This window comes from Neophocaena asiaeorientalis, unplaced genomic scaffold, assembly GCF_003031525.2.
Source record: "Neophocaena asiaeorientalis asiaeorientalis breed wild unplaced genomic scaffold, Neophocaena_asiaeorientalis_V1.1 scaffold400, whole genome shotgun sequence".
Lineage (NCBI taxonomy): Eukaryota > Metazoa > Chordata > Mammalia > Artiodactyla > Phocoenidae > Neophocaena > Neophocaena asiaeorientalis.
Genome location: NW_020175089.1, coordinates 549831 through 566869, shown reverse-complemented (window position 1 = coordinate 566869; position 17039 = coordinate 549831). Strand labels below are relative to the sequence as shown.

General features: G+C 40.9%; 1 pseudogene; it reads right to left on the bottom strand.

Moving 5' to 3' along the window:
* Window positions 1-6612: 6612 nt before the first annotated feature.
* LOC112412529 (ran-specific GTPase-activating protein pseudogene) lies at window positions 6613-15220 on the bottom strand (annotated as a pseudogene).
* Window positions 15221-17039: the final 1819 nt, after the last annotated feature.

Below are 17039 nucleotides of genomic sequence, written 5' to 3'. Positions count from 1 at the left end.
ATACTCACCTGATACTTTACGGATAGTGAATGAAAAGAAATATTTAAGAAGCAAGCAAATGAGAGAAGAACGGCTGAGAGCAGACTTATGTGGGGCCTCAAGTGCTAGAGGGCCAAAGGGGGTTTTGGTGTTATGACCAATTCACAAACTCCCTCAGCACTTCCCCAGGGAGAAGTATCCCCAATCCTGTTTTTGAAGCACAGCATTAGTATAAACTTCTGCTTCACATGGAGACCTGTATTTGCATGTATCATCTTTTTATATGAACTTTGTTTTGTAGTGTTAGTTGACAAGTATCATCTTTGTAATTGACAATTTTTTTTACACACTCTGTGGATTCTTAAAAGTGGATTCTTAAAAGTTTATTAATTATGAAGTTTTGTATTACTTATAAGAAAGTAAAATAGAAACATTGAAGGTTGCCCAGGAAATATGTTACCTTTTAAGCCCCCCCAAATAGATGCTTTATAATGTTAAGGCCGTCCAATTTATTTCAAGGATGCTCTCCAAATGCCTCTGATGCTCTTGATTTGATCCATTTACCAGGTGTGTCTCTTGATGGCAATTCTGCTTTCACACCAATGAGAACACTGTGATCCAGTTTTGCTGCCTTGTGGAGTAATTGCTAGTTTTAACATTGTAAAATAAAACAATAGGACACCTATTGTGGTACCTGTGAAATTGTTATTTTCCACCATAATTGCAAAATACTACATGTAATTCATAAAACAAAAACTTTTTATCATGAAATAAGGAACGGTTGATTAAGGATTTATACTATCTGATTTTATATGCTTGGTATGTGGTTTAATGAAAGTGTGTGGTAAAAAGTAAAAATAAATTTATTGTGTTTTTTTTTTAAACCACTTGTCCCGTATTTCATCTGAAGTAGAGAATAAAATAGTGTTTCATTTTTTTCTATTGTCTATTTTGGCAATTTGAGGAATGAAGGATATTCTTACTAGATAACCAAATACAAGTGTCAAAATATATACATGCATGCCATACACACACACATGCATACAAATGCACACAAGCATATATGAAAAGGGGTTGTATCTTTTTTTTTTTTGAAGTTCTTTGTATAAAAGTGAGAAACTATACATCAGTGTAAAGAAGAATATAAACGTGTGTGTATTTTTACTACGCAGCCATAACTGCTATTAATAATTTTGGGAATACCTTTCAGTATCTTGTCTCTTTCTATACACATATGCACATATACTTATATTTATTTCTTTGGTCCTATTTGTTACTTGTCTACCATGTGCCTGACACAGTGTGAGGCATTGTGGGTACAGAGGTGAACAGAACAAGCCCCTCTTTTCCTGAGGTTTACTTTGTTCTAGTTGGGGGAGATAGGCCATAACCAACAGGTTACTGTGTATCTGGTGATGGTGCGTGATGTGAAGAACATTAAGAACAGGAAGAGGGACAAAGAAGGTGTAGGGTGTGTGTGTATGTGTAAGGGTTAGAGTAAACATGGTAAGGGTTATACTACACATGCACTTTTGTAACTTGCATTTTGAAATTAAAAATACAGCATGAAGGGGCTTCCCTGGTGGCGCAGTGGTTGAGAGTCTGCCTGCCGATGCAGGGGACACGGGTTCATGACCCGGTCCGGGAGGATCCCACGTGCTGCGGAGCGGCTGGGCCCGTGAGCCATGGCCGCTGAGCCTGCGCGTCCGGAGCCTGTTGCTCCTCAATGGGAAAGGCCACAACAGTGAGACGCCCGCGTACCGCAAAAAAACAAAACAAAACAAAATACAGCATGAACATTTTCTGTGTCAGTAGACATACTTCTAAATAAGCATTATTCTGAATGGCATACTCTACTGATATGAATGAATGAGTTTTATTTAACTAGTTGCCCAATATTATACAACAATTTTTGCTTTTTTAAAAATTTGCTTTTTATGAGCAAGGCTATAAGAAATATTATTTCCTGAAGATAAGGTTTTTTGCACACTCTTAGGATAAGTTCCTAATAGCAGAATTATTGGGTCAAAGAATAATCTTTTGTTAAGACTTTGGTTATGTGCCCAGTATGATTAAAAATATTATACGGCTACTTCGTAATTCAATTTGTTTTCCTTTCCTCTTCACTCTTCCCTCCACATTTTCAAAGTTTCAAATCCAAGCAAAGGATTTAAAGAACTTAAAAACTTGGTACTGTGATAACATACTACTTTAGTGGTGAATTTTTTGTTTCTGAAATCAGATTTGTATTGTGGGTGGGAAGGCTAGTGCACTTATAATTGCATCATTGCACAAGCTAACAAAGTCCTATTTGTTGCTTACAAAGTTGGTATGAAACGAAGAGAAAAAAACATTAAGCACAGCAAGCCAGGAGCTTTGGAAATGCAAGAGGGTCAGTGCAAGTTTCAACATGTCATTTCATTTGCTTTTTTTTTTAAGGTCTGATGAAAGTCTAAGAATATTGAACTGCATTACAAAAGAAGCATTCAGTCTTGGGAGAAGACCATTTTATTTTTTTTCAGCTTGCCTTAGGATAGTTTTTTTATCACAATAAAATAAAATTTATTATTTTAGATGACAATTTCTAATTTACCATCACCTTCCACTGGTTTTCTTTCAGGTGACCGTCTATGTAATACTAGTGCTAACAATATTGGCGTACACCTACATAGCATCTACTCTGTGCCAAATACTGGATTACCTCATTTTAAAGCTAGACAGAGAGATTCTTTTCTTTTCTTTTCTTTCTTTTACATTAATTTTATTGGAGTATAGTTGATTCATAATATTGTTAGTTTCAGGTGTACAGCATAGTGATTCAGTTATACATATACATATATTCATTCTTTTTCAGATTCTTTTCCCATATAGGTTATTATAGAATATTGAGTAGTTCCCTGTGCTATACAGTAGGTCTTTGTTGGTTATCTATCTTATATATAGTGGAGTGTGTGTGTTAATCCTGAGCTACTAATTTATCCCTCCCCCGCCTCCATGTTTCCCCTTTGGTAACCGTAAATTTGTTTTAGAAACCTATGAATCTGTTTCTGTTTTGTAAATAAGTTCATTTATATCATTTTTTATATTAGATTTCACATATGAGTGATGTCTTATGATATTTTTCAGGGGGATTCTTTTCCACAAGAGAAAGTGGAAACTTTAACACCAAGGTACTAGAGGGTTAGCAGCTCTAAACCCCGTTGTTTTGGGCTCATTTTGACATTCTCTGTGTATTGTATTTTTAATATAAAATTATGTATTTAGTGACAAGCTTGGAAACTCTCATACCAGAGTTGCTGCTCAAAGTGGAAAAATGCAGCCAGGGGTGTAAGTCAGTCAGAGCCCTGCTTCATTGTCTTTGGGGATTGAGGCTTCTAGTGAGGTGAGGAGGTTTGAACTTTCATTGATCCTTGGGACTTGTTAATGTTAGAGCACTTACAGGCCAACCCTATTTAGGCAGTTATCGCAAAACCACAGAGTGTGAGTCCTAGACCTGCGATTACAGAGGGAAAATGTGCATCTTTTTGAAGACTGCGGCTACCTAGCACCTGCCTCAAATCAACAATAAATCTCTAACGATCTGTATGACAATGCAGTGGATTTGGTGGGAGATACATGCATACTTCAGAACGTCTGTCTGCTTGCATCCTCCTTTTTTGAATTTAAAAGATAAATTACTTTAATTGATGTGTCGTCTAGCCAGTTTCTAGCACATAAATAACTTTCAAAGTAGAAGGCAGTTTCAGCCACAGAAAATAGATGGTATTTTCACTGCAAGTGTTTCCCTTAAAGTCATTGAAAGAGTCCCTTAGCAGATGTTTTCTGTGTTTGGATTGTTTTCCCAGGAAACCCATGAATGATGTTTGCACGTGACAGCACAGTTGCCTAGGTCGGGAGCAAACTTATCTGACCTCATGTGTTGGAGACTGGACATCTTCTGTGTTGACTTTGCACAGTGGCAGCTATTTGGAAAGAAATCGTCTTTTTCTTAGTGGGATAAATTGAAGTTGTGGTCATGTCAGCAAGAAATTAACATAAAGCACAAGCAAAGCAAACTAGTTTCTCTGTATTAACATAGAACATTATATTCATTATGCCCGTCAAAATATAGGAGGGCTAATTGAGACTGAAAAAATAAAGTCAACGCTCCTCTAAGGGTTTCCTGGCAAGGCAGCTCATCCCCTCTAAGCCTCTTGCCTTTCCTTCACTGTGGGCCTCTGGGCTGTCACATAACAGAATCTTGTGAAATTACATTAAATTAGAGAACACTCGGGTGGTATTAATAGCATGTCTTGACATTTTTTCATGGCTCAAGGAGCAATAACTGATTATCTACTGTAAGCCAGATCTGCTTTGTGCTGGAGCAGTTCTTTCTATCTGTTAATCTTTCTATCCATCTGTTGACCCATCATTTGATGTATCAACCAATCAACTAAATGATCTGTTGATCTTCTTTCCTTCCTGCCTGCCTGCCCTCCCTCCCTCCCTTCCTGACCTCTCTTCTTCCAAACTAAAATCTAAACAAAGCTAGAATCAGGCAGTCTCCTGGCAGATGAGCTCCGAATTCTAATCTTATCTTGGGTCCTGACTGACAAGATAACACCTGCTCTCTGTGACCTGAAACTTCCTCACCTATTGAATGAAGGGCTGAGATCAGCGCCTTCCAGTGCAGTTGGCAGTTTCGGGCATTTGTAGCTTCTGGATCTGCCTCTATTTTGGTCCTGGCTTTACCACTTCCTGTCTGTGTGACCTTGGGCAATTTATTTAATCTCACTATGCCTCAGTTTCCTCATCTGTGAAATTAGGAGCATAATTTTACTTACCAGCTGTTTGGAAGATCAAATGAGGTGATCTGTTTAAATTGCTTAGAACAGTGTCTGGTGCATATTAAATGCTCAACAAACATTAGCCTTGTTATCATTACTACAATTATCTCTCATTTGTGTGCCATAGATGCTTGACCTCCTTTCCTGTCTCCCAGTTTTCTTCTCCTGTCCATCTTCACAAAGCTCATAGTCTAGTATTGAGACAAGTGTAATTACCTGGCAAAAATAGAGGAAGAAGATGACCTGTAATTGGGTATTAGAGGATGAGAAGGGATTTGCAAGGGAGAGAAGGCAGGGGGCCATCGTGGGCAGAGGGAACTGTGTTAGGAGGTGGGAAAGAACTCAGCAGGCTTGGTGTACAGCACTCAGTTGTGGCTGGTGTGGAGGATGCTTGTGGGGTGATGGAGGGAAATGTCATCCTGCATCAACATACAGAGGGACACACAGTCACACCAGAGACACTGGCTTTTCACCACAGTGATTCCCCTCTGTTGGGGGTGGGGCACCCATGATTCCCCAAGGGGTGGGGTGTGAATCTTGGAGAGGCCGTGAGGGACTCATGTATGGATTATGAAACCCTCACCATTTTCCCCCTGGGGATACATGCTTCTCTTTTTCTTCACATTGATGTAATTTAATCTCAGGGCTCACTTATCCATTGGCCAAACTTTGGGGGATAAGGAGCCCCAGTTTTTACGCTACTGATTTAATAGCTAAGCAGCTCAGCATAGCACAGAGAGCCCCACATTGGGTATTGTGAGACTTCAGGCCTGGATTTGCTTCTAACCAGTGGTGGAACCTTAAAAGCCACTTTCCTTCTGTAGGTCATGTTTATCTGTGGGATAAGAGAAGTGGTTTGGGGGTTCTTATGCACCCCTTTGGCAGTTCGGTGAAGCCTCTAGGAACCCCTTCTCTAAATAACTTTTTAAATGCATCAAATAAAATACACAGAACTACAAAGGAAACTATTACATTGAAATAAATATATAAAAATAGTAAATACATCTGTGGCATGATAATATGTGTATATCTTATTAACACATTAAGTGGCATAATAGCTACTGTAATTTTGAATTATTGATGAACACAAGTGATATTTTGTAATATCTGAAATAATTCTAATGTGATAAGAAAATATCTGGAATTTATATTGAAAACCAAGTCATAGGTGGTGTTAATACCACTGTGGTTTGTGATTTATATTTATAATTAGAGGAAATGCCATACTTCAGTTAGAGTTGAGTGAAAATTATCATGTAATTATTTTTACCATCCCAGTTTATGGAGCCTTGGGTTATATCTGTGGACCTGTTGGGTGGTCCATGGAACTCAGGTTAGTGATTCTTGGACTAGATGACTTCTAGGATATTTCCTTTCCTGATTCTTTGGCTATCAAATGATGTGATAATCTGCATAATAGTCAATTTCCAAATAAGTGAAAAATGTTAAAATTCCCATATAATTTTTAAAGCTCACGTCATTGGTTATGAGAAAAACCAAAGTGCTCAGGGGGCACAGGAGGAACTTTTATCTATGGTATTTTACCGGTGTCTGGTTCAAGAGTGCTAGTAGGCATTGTTCAAGGCCCTCGGTAACAACAACTAAAGAGGTGTCGGTTGCGCAGTTGATCTCATTTACAATAGTTATGTTCCATAAAGTCTCCACGAACGTTGACTTAGTGAATACAGAGCCATTGCTCTTAGCGGACTTGCGGGGATAGGTTCCCATGAGCCTCTGGTCACATTTTGATCAGCTGATCAATATATAACCTTGTTTAAAAAAAATCGTACTTAATATGTATTGTTGATTAATTGACATTGAATTCACGGCCCGCAGCACTAAAACTCACGTCTGAATGAAGCTTGTCTAACACGTATATTTTCTCGGTAAAGCACATCACAGCCTTCTTGAGCTTAGGAGCACTAGACAGCACTTCAGCATGATGCTCGGGGGCCTTTTAAAGAGTGAAATCATCAACAAAAAGCACAAAATTTTGAAAACTATGGCACTACATAGACTGTAGAAAGAACACTTGTTTACGGTGTGAGAGCTGAATCAAGAAGGTAGAGCAGAGCTTTGTTTGACCTCAGCTGGAATGGTGTGCATCAGTGGCTCAAATGGTTTGCCTCTCTGCACATGTCCATTAAGGACCACCAAAGTGCTACGGATAGGTGAATTTGCAATACTGGGGATTGACCATATATGTTATATTTCTCTCTGGACCTGAGATCTAGCTATGACACTGCCACTCTTTGTGTCTGAGCTTGGTTTAGTGGTTTCACTACTCTGGATCTCTGCTTTTTTTATTCATAAAAAAGGGATGTTGGGATAGAGCCGTAGTAGTAGTAGTAGAATTTTTTTTTTTTAATAGTAGAAGTAACTTTATTCACGTGAAAGCCCAAGGTATAAAGCAGTAGTCAGCTCCTTGCCTCCTCCACATCTCTTGCCCTCCACCATTTTTATCAAGAACATGTGGAAAACTATTGGGCTAGATTTCCAAGGCCATTTTTCCATTGGGTTATATTTTATTCATTTGATAAATACTGAGCTTGGCACAATTCTATGTGCTGTTCTTGCACCAAATTCACTAAAAATTGATTAGAGCTATTTGAAAACGGCCTGCAAATACTTTTTATTTGTAATTCTTATTAAATAGGTTTTCTACTAGTTCTGCATCTTCTGACCTCTCTTAATAATGAATGGCCAAAGTTAATCTTTCAAATTTGCTGTTGTTTCAAGCTCATCAGATTCATTTAGGAGCTCTGTTCAGTCTTCACTCGCCCTGGTATGGGCATCCTTCCTCTGTGAGATTAGAATCAGAAATGCCCTCCTCATTGGTCATATCGGAAGGTAGGTCATTTGGAAAACAGGGCCCCCACCCACAAGATAAACCCATTCCAGGGGACACCCAGTATTTTCCTGGGCATCCCTGCCACTTTGGGGTTGTGTTTACTGCTCTACTAGAAGGTTGTCATGATGGAGATGCCTTTCCCCTCTGGAGCATGCATTTTCATAATCCCTGTGTGCCAAAATAGTAAAATAATGTAACAGTATGCATTAAAACAATCCTGAAGCGACCTTCTACTAGTTTAAAGCACATTATAATTTTTACATAGGGCAATTGATGTGTGATTTTTCTTAGTCTTCAATGAAAACTAAGTTTTGTACCTAGATTGTACCTGGTTCTTCAGAAGAGATTGATTCCTCTAAGAGGAAAATTGGGAAGAAGGGAATTGACAGTAGATTTGGATCAGTTTGTTTTAGTCCAGTGAGTGTATTATAAAAATGAAATCTTCAAATTCACCTGAAGACTAGTACTTAATCTTTAGTGAGGGAATCTTTCATCATTGGTATTTCTGTCCTTTAGGGAAAAAAAAATAGAATTTTCCTCTGAAATGCTTTTTTCTTATGAATTGATGAGATTGAATGATTTCTATTTCTGTACTGAGAGCTGGCTTAAGGAAGGCATGAAGGTGTGGTAGCTTCAGTTTTAATTTGGTATGGATCATTTCATGTCTACAATCATTGGTTTTTAATAAATCTGTTGATGTTCAGAAGGTCTGGGCCAAAAAGACGTGGTCTACAAGGAAACCCTGTTCCAACTGTGGAAGACTGATACCTTGGTGGCCCCTCTGCCTCCCATCACTCAGGCCCTTGTATATTCCCTTCCTCATTGACTTTAGACTTGACCATACAGCTTGCTTTGGTCAAAGGGACATTAGCAAGCATGATGCAAGCAGAGGCTTGGTAAGCACTGGCACATTAGGGCTTGTCCTCTGGGAATGCTCCTTCTTGGAAGCCACCCTTGGTGCTATAGAAAAGCTTAGGCTAGACTCTTAACTGATCGGCCATGTGGAGAGAGACAGAGACCTTGAAGGATGAGAGGCCATCTTGAATGTTCCAGCCCCAGTCAAGCTTCTGACTGAATGCAGCCTATGGAGTGACCTCAGCTACACCACGTGGAATAGAACTGCTCAGATGAGCCCAGCCAACCCAGTGAATTGTAAGAAATAATCAATTATTGCTGTTTTAACTCAGTAAGTTTTGCAGTGGTTAGTTACATAGCAATAGATAATGGAAATTATGCCCTACTTCAAAAAAGTGTGTGCAAAGGGACATTATTCTGCAAAGATACCTTGTCCATTTGGTTTGTAGAAAACTGCATTTCATAATGCTGTGATGCTGTGATGTCTTCATAAGTACAGTGAGCAAGGGTAGGCATGCATGTGCATGTATATGTGTGTATGTATGTGTGTGTGTGTTCGTGTGTGTGTGTGTGCATGTGAGTTAGATATTGTGGGATTCTTTCTTCCACCACTGCAGCTGAGTATTATGCATGCAATATTTTTATTTCCACGAAGGGTATACCTGAGGAAGGTACCTTGAAAAGTAATTGCTCTTTTATTCATTCAGGTTGTGGAAGATACTGAAAAGTATAAAGAAAAGAGCCATCACCCAGAATCCCACCACCCAGAGGCTAACTTTGGGAAGTTTTCATATTGTAACAACAGTTAACATAACAAAAAACTTCACTTGATTCTTCTTTGAAAGTCTATTGTATAAAGTAGGTCCATTGAGAGGGTGGACTCTCTGATATCCTTATAAAAGTGGTTATAAATGTGCACACAAATCTGCTGGATTTACAGTTTATGTCCCCTCACTCCACTTCATTCTCCATACTGCTGTCAGACTGCTTTTTCTAAAAGGCAAATTTCTGACTTTGTTCTGCCTATGCAGTAGGTCCACACTGCCTCTAGGACGGTGGGTCTCAATTAAGGGTGATTTTGCTTCTGGGGAACAACTGGCAATGTCTGGAGACATTAATGACTGTATTGGGGGTGTTAGGTGTTGCTATTATCTAGTGAGTAGAGGCCAGGGATGCTGCTAAACATCCCACAATCACAGGACAGGCCCCCACAATAAGGAATTATCCAGCCCAAAATGTCAGTAGTGTGGTCACTGGCTCTAGGGTAAGGCCAAAATAGTTGTGCCCTTTCTGACTTCACACTGACCTCTGACCTTTTATCGCTTGTGCATTTTCCATATGCAGTACTAAATAGATTTCTGTTTTCATATCTTCTCACCTTGTGACTCTTTCCCTCAGTCTGGAAAACCCTTTCCCCAGAGGTAATTTGTTCTTTGTGTATTTTATCACTATGACTCTGCTCACTTCCATTTTTCTAACTACCCTGAGTTGCAGTTACTTTTTGAAATCTGTTTTCCCTTCAAGCTGTGAATTCAAGGTGAGCTAGGACCAAACCACATGTCTAGTAAACATTTGGGTGAATGAATGAATGTTTGAATAAAACCAGTGAAAAAGAGGGTGGAGCTGCACACGTTGAGAACAGTACATGACTCACCCTCAGCAAGTTTTCTTTGCTAGCAGGTGTGACTCCTTCCTGCAAAGGCACTGTGGTCACCAGTTCCCACTGCACATGATTTCAATGTCACTGCACTTCCCGGGGGATCTTCCTCAGGCTTCTTTGCCCCATAAGCCCCATAACAGGCATCAGTATCTGATTTCAGGTGGCTTGAGGGAGTAGAGAGGTAACCTCAGGCATGTGAGGAGTGGGGAGATGAAGCTTTGTGCCCCAGATGCCCACCTGTAAGAACCAGGGAAGGGAAGGTTTTAGAGAAGTGAAGGATTGATTCAAGCCCCTGTCTTTTGCCTTAAGTTACATCAACATTAACTCAGCATGATGTAGAACAGTTGTTCTCAAACTTGTATGCCTGTCACTGTCACCTGTACAGCTTCAAAAAATACTGTTGTTGGTTGTCCAGCCCCCCAGAGATGTTGATATAATTGGTTTTTGGTATATCCTAGGCTTCATAATTTCTGAAAGTTTTCTAGGTAAATCTATTATCTTTGAGAATCACTGATGTAGACAATTAGGTAGATTATAGCTCTTCATGCTAATATTTCCAAAGTAATTTAATAATTTTCTTTTTGATAATTCACTATTTCTTAACAATTTTTGTATAAATAATAAATTAGTATTTATAACTTTGTTTAAATTTATATTGGCTGTAAGATAATTTAATATCTAACTTTTTAGTAATTGACATCGTGTAACTTCATTTTCTTCTTTCCTCTTCCTTCTTGAAACTCCTCCTTTCCTCCTTTACCTTGAAACTCATATGAAATATCATAGAGAAGCAGCTGACCATTCTTCGTGTTGGAGGAAATTGGAAGGAAACCATTTTTTAGATAGTCTGCCCACAAAGATGCAAAATTAGAACTTTCCTTTTGGTTTGTATCCTCCCTCTTCTGTTTCCCATACCCACAAACTCTGAATTCTTTGTGCCTAAGAGAAAAATTAGGAAGACCCCTCCATCGTCCTAATAGTCCTTCTAAAAGGCTTATTTTTGCCTCAGGTTCTGCATTTTATTACAGATGTGCATTTGTTATGAATATGCTGGGTAAGACAAAGAAGTGAAAGAGCATTTCTTTTTTTTTTTTTTTTTTAAAGTTGGGTTTTTTTTTGTTACTGAGTTATTTGAGTTCCTTATATATTTTATTTTTAAAAAGATTATTTATTTTATTTACTTATTTTTGGCTGCATTGGGTCTTTGTTGCGCATGCGGGCTTTCTCTAGTTGTGGCGAGCAGGGTGCTACGCTTTGTGGTGCGCTTCTCATTGCAGTGGCTTCTCTTGTTGCAGAGCACAGGCTCTAGGTGCACGGGCTTCATTAGTTGTGGCACGTGGGCTCAGTAGTTGTGGCTCACAGGCTCTAGAGTGCAGGCTCAGTAGTTGTGGCACATGGGCTTAGTTGCTCCGTGGCATGTGGGATCTTCCTGGACCAGGGCTCAAACCCGTGTCCCTGCATTGACAGGCGGATTCTTAACCACTGTGCCAGCATGGAAGTCCTGAAAGAGCCTTTGAATGCTGTCTTATCATCTTCCTCCCTCCATGTCCTCCTCTGCTCCCTTCTACCCTGCTTCCAGGCATTTTGTTTGCTTGTCATGTGTTTCCAGATATTACTGAGACAAGGTCTTGGTCACCTGTCAGAACGGTGTTGCTCATGACCAGTGGTTGGACTGATTTTTGCCATTATCTTAAATATGAGAGCTGGAAACAACATTCATTCCATGGCACTGCATGCCCAGCACTGCACTTTTGTTTTTGTTTTTTCCCTTAATATTCAGTTTATGGAATTTGGGACCCAGTGGCTTCTGCCACTAAGTAGGTAAGCACTGCTCTAGGGTGACCACTCTGGGCAGAGGCAATAGCTTTAAGAGAAGAATGGAATCATTCTGAGGTGCAGAACTTTAGGTCACTATATTCTGTTTCATTTCAAGAGGGAACGTTAGAGTAGGAAGAGTGTGTTGACATGGTATAGATAGTGTAACCCTATTATGCCTTTTTTTTCCATTTAATAAAACTAAAGCCGAGGGCCCTTCTTTAACTCACCAGTTGATCACTGCTTATGGAAGGACCCTAGGTCCCCCTCTTGGAGGTGCTACTGGGTGTGGGGAATGAGGAAGTGAAATGATTTGCTCAGTGAGACAAAGTTTTGGCAGAACCACAACTATAAAGCAGATCTCCATTTCTTGAGGTGCTTACTTTATACAAAATTTCCAGTCTCGATTTTTTATAGGTTTTTCCTATAATGGAGTAAGATGGTGGTCAATGGATGTTTATACAAGATTTATAAGTTTAAGAATAATTGACTATATGTATGCTGTCAAAGCTAGGAATTTTGACTTAAATTAGTATCTAATGGCCATTTGGTTGACAGGTTTATTTCTTAATTTCTAAAAGTTATTTTCTTATGTATGTGTAACTGAATAACTTTGCTGTACATCAGAAACTAACACATTGTAAATCAATGATACCTCAATAAAATAAATTTTAAAAAAAGAAGTTTTTTATGGTAATACAAAAGTGCTTTTTGCTTTTTCTGAATTACCTAACTTTAAGAAAACACACCAAAGAATGGAATTTTGTGTCAGTCCACTGTTGGGCTGTATGATTTATGTCCCTTTTACTGCTGAAAATTTTTAGCAAACTTTAAAGCTGGATGAGAAACTTAAAGGTCCTCTTATCTGAGTTCATTGGACAGATGAGGAAATCAAGGCCTGGGGAGGTTGTTATTTGCTAAGGTTCACAGAGCAAGTTCAAGGCCAAGTCAGAGACTTAGAAGTCACATTGTTTGACTTCAAGTTCAGTACATTTTTCCTTGGGTGCAGAGTAACCACAGGCAGGGCCAGTACCACACATGCACACGTGCCCACACTCTCACACATTCTTCATAAGTCTGCTTTCAGAGGCATGGGTTGTGGATTGTCTTCTCCCAAAGCTGGCCTGAGATGAGGGTTGGGGTGCAAATAGCTTACTTGTCAGACAGTCCCAGGAAGCACAAGTAGGGGAGTGGGGATGTGAGATAAGGAAGGAAATGCAGCCAATATAGGGTGTGTGGACCTCAGGTTGATCCCACTGGGGGCAACGGAGTGCTGTCTGCAGAGCACTGTGTTTTGGAGGCGGTGTAGAATAGGCTTCACAGTAGTCTTCTGCAGGAGTGAAGAGCTGGGCTATTTGTTGGAGGTCTTACTTGTAGGCACTTGATGAAAAGCCCACCATCAGAGTCTCGGGTCCTAGAGTAAGGCCTTGTCGGTGTGTGTGGGAGCTGAGTGCCGAGGGGCTGTGGAGGGGTCACTTCTGCAGGCTCACAGGAAATGGAAATGGGTGTAAGTGGAGGTTCCTACACACAGTGCGATTCTGACAAACATCCCGTCTTGGCTCTTTTCTGTTCTTACCATCTGCGCGCCTAGTGCTCTAGTAGGGGGTAGGTGGGGCTGAGAAGTAGGTACTGCCTGTGATACCATCAGTGTTGGATAGTCTCTGTTTGGCCCTCCTGATCTGCGCTCCACCTTCTGCATGTGCTCATGTCTGCAGATGGAGCATTAGATGCTGCGTTGATGGGCTTCCTTGCCCTCAGGCGTCTGCACGGATTCAGGAAGTGGGAGGCTAGAGCAGAAGATTGGATGGAGGAGGAACATGAATGAGGTCAGCCTCTATCCCCCCAGGTTTCTTCTTGACACTGGGCTGATGGTTGTCTCTGTCGTCCTCCCGGAAGCCACAGAGTCTGTCCGGCAACCCCTCCTGTAGCCACAGCACTTTCACTGCGTTCCGGTGGCTCTGTCTTCCTGCCCCTCTGGCCTAGGGCTCTTCAGATTCCCTGGTTGTCTTCCTCAAGCCCTGCCCACACCTGGTAAATAATCCCTTATTAAATGCCCTCAGCTGTCTCCTGTGTGTGTTCCGTCTGTCTCCTGCTGGGACCTTGGCTGAGACACCATTTTGAAGAGTTTGCTCTCCAGACAGAATTGGATGAGATGAAACAGCTGGAGACGGTGTGAAGATATAAGATAATGAAGTGTAAATTGTACTTGAGCCCTAAGGACACTCAGCGGGTAGGATGCATTAACAAAAGAAGTGGTGCTTATTAAAGAAGACTTTTTGGAGGGCTGCCTTACGTTGTAATTGGTGAACTTTTTTGTTTGGTCTCCTCTGAGTAGTGACTTGAAAATCAGAAGCTCTGCCTTATTAGGACCATGTATGCAGTTAATTATAATGTATCTGACTCTATCAGATGGAATAATAGGTAATTCATAGAAACAGAAGGGTGAAGGGGCTCTACCCATCTGGAAATTTCAGAGATTTCTCTCATGTATTTTTGTTGTTGTTGGAAGTCAGTTCTTTATATAAAGTCCCTTGTGAAAACAAAACAGAATAAAAACAAACCAAAAAGAAGGGGCAGGGCAAATTAAAAAAAAAAGAAAAAGGGAAAAGACAGGGACAAAGGACACAACGGCTCACGACCCATTGCGCCTCCTTGGTCTCGTCCTCGGGCTCCTTGCCCTCTTTCACCTAAAGAGCTTCTTAGCTTCTCAGCTACTTCCTCGGTACTCCCATTTTTGCCAGATCCTTTCTTTTCTCTCTCTTCAGCCTCTCTCCTGCATTCTTCAAACTTCGTTTTGAATTTCTGCGCGTTCTCCGCGTTAATGGCTCCTGCTTGGGGCACTCGTCGGCAAAGTCGTCGTGGGTATTCCAGACCCAGGCGCTGTCGCTGCCCGCGTACAGCTTCAGCTCCATCACCGGCGTGATGCAGTGGTTGGCGCAGATCTTGAGGGTCTTGTCCCTGCGCCTGAGGAGGCGGATGGTCCCCTTCTCCTCGTGCTTCAACAGCTTGACGTCCCCGGTGCCCCTCTCCTTCCACCCCGGGAGGTCATTCTCTGAAGCGAACCGAAACAGCTTGGCCTGCATTTAAAAAAAATTCCTCTTCATCTTTTTCCAGCGTTTTAATTTCTTGCTCGGGAAGAGAAACTATTAGCAAAAAATGGGGGTCATGGTTGGACTTGTCAACATTCTCGGCGGAGGTGTGGTGGTCCTCGTGGGTGTCCTTGGGGGCCGCCATAGGCGCGGCGGCTACTCGCCGGCTCGGTCGTCGCGGGCTCCGCTGCCTCTCGGCGGCTGCTCGCAGCTCCTTCCTCCGCTTCTGGAGACGGTGCCTCCCTCCCGCCCGCCCGCTCTTCCCTCCGCCCTGCGACCCCTCGTGTATTTTAATGTTAGATAAATAAGTCATTTCCTCCTAATTCCTTCTATTCCTCATCCCTCTAATGGGTTATAATCCACTTTTTGGAAATTTTTTTTAAAAGCTGGTGTGAAAGGCATTTCAAGCAGCTTGGAGTAAGGCACTATAGCAACAGAAAGCACTCCCTCTGTACGTGTTTACAGAGGGCCTCCTGTGATTCCGGCCCTTTGCTAAGCACCATGGAGTCTGTAATGAATAGTATTTGATCACTGCTTTCAAGGAAATCACAATGTAGTTGGGAAAATAGACGTTCAAACAAATAATTATGATAAATATTTTAAGTAGTATAGGCGTCTACAAAGTATTATGTGTATCTCAGTGAGGGTGTAGTTAAGCTTGGGAGTGTCATATAATGCTTCATAGAACCAGTGACATTGAGTTGGGTCTTGAAGCATGATAGTGAGATTCCCAGGGAGAGAAGGGGAGATGGTATGGAAGAAGGTATGGAATTTCCTCGTGGGTTGGAGAATCACTGAGGCATATGATGATTTGGCCAAAATGCTGGTAGCCTTTGGAGGAGTGCCTGGACTTGAGACCAAGGGATAGAATAGTAATCTAATCACTTAAAATAATATAGACGGCACATATACTCTAAACATATTAGGGATGAAGACAAAACAAAAACAATGTAGTTAAGAATCTTCGGTGTTAACATATTGCTAGACCTCATGGAGCACATGTTCTAAATACTGAGCAATGCATGTTTCTAATTCATGAGCATCTCAAAGGAGGGAGATAGAGCCATTGGTGTCTTCTATCAATACGTACCTTTGCTCAGATTTCTGCTCCCTTACACCAAATTTATCATGACAGAATTACCTTGTATCACTTTAGATTTACCTAAAATATGGAAATATGGTGGATTACCTTTTCAATTACTAATGCTTATGTTAGCATCCATATTTCACGATCACCCATTTAGTAGAACATATCTGACACCCCTGCCATAAGAGATACTTGAGCCTTATTCCTTCTAATTATTCTTGTCCCTAAACCTTTAGGATTAGTAATCTTGATATCCCAAGGCAGGGAATTGGTAAAGACTGTTTTATCAATTCCATAGTTGTAGACAGTGAACCAGTAACGAGTGCTGGTTACTTCATGGGACACTGATAAATAAGAATTCCTCTGCAGAGGCATGAACAAAACGGTGACTGTAATATGGGGGTATTATAGCTAAAGCCTTTATGAACAGAAAGCCCTTAAGCTGGTCATGTTAAAGACCATTTAATGTCAAGAAGTTTAGATTTGTGGATTACAGAGACAGGAACAAAGTCTGATCAAGTGTCATGGAACTAGAGTGGGAAAGCCCAGAATTAAGCTTGAACTCCCCTGTCATGCAGGGGCTGCATCTCTGCTTTATTCTTTCCTGATTTTATTTTCTACCTTGCTCTATTTCTGCTTTAGTTATCTCTTGCTTTAACTACCTCAAAACTTATTGGCTTAAAACAACCACTACCATTTAGTATCCCTCAGGAGTCTGACTGGGCTCAGCTGGGTGGGTCTTCTGCTCCACATGGTGTTGCTGGGGCTTTAGTTATCTGGGGGCTCAAATGAGTCGAATATTCAACCTGACACTCCCACGTGGCAGGCAGTTGATGCTGGCTGTAGAATGGGAGCCCAGTTGGGATGCCAGTGGAGC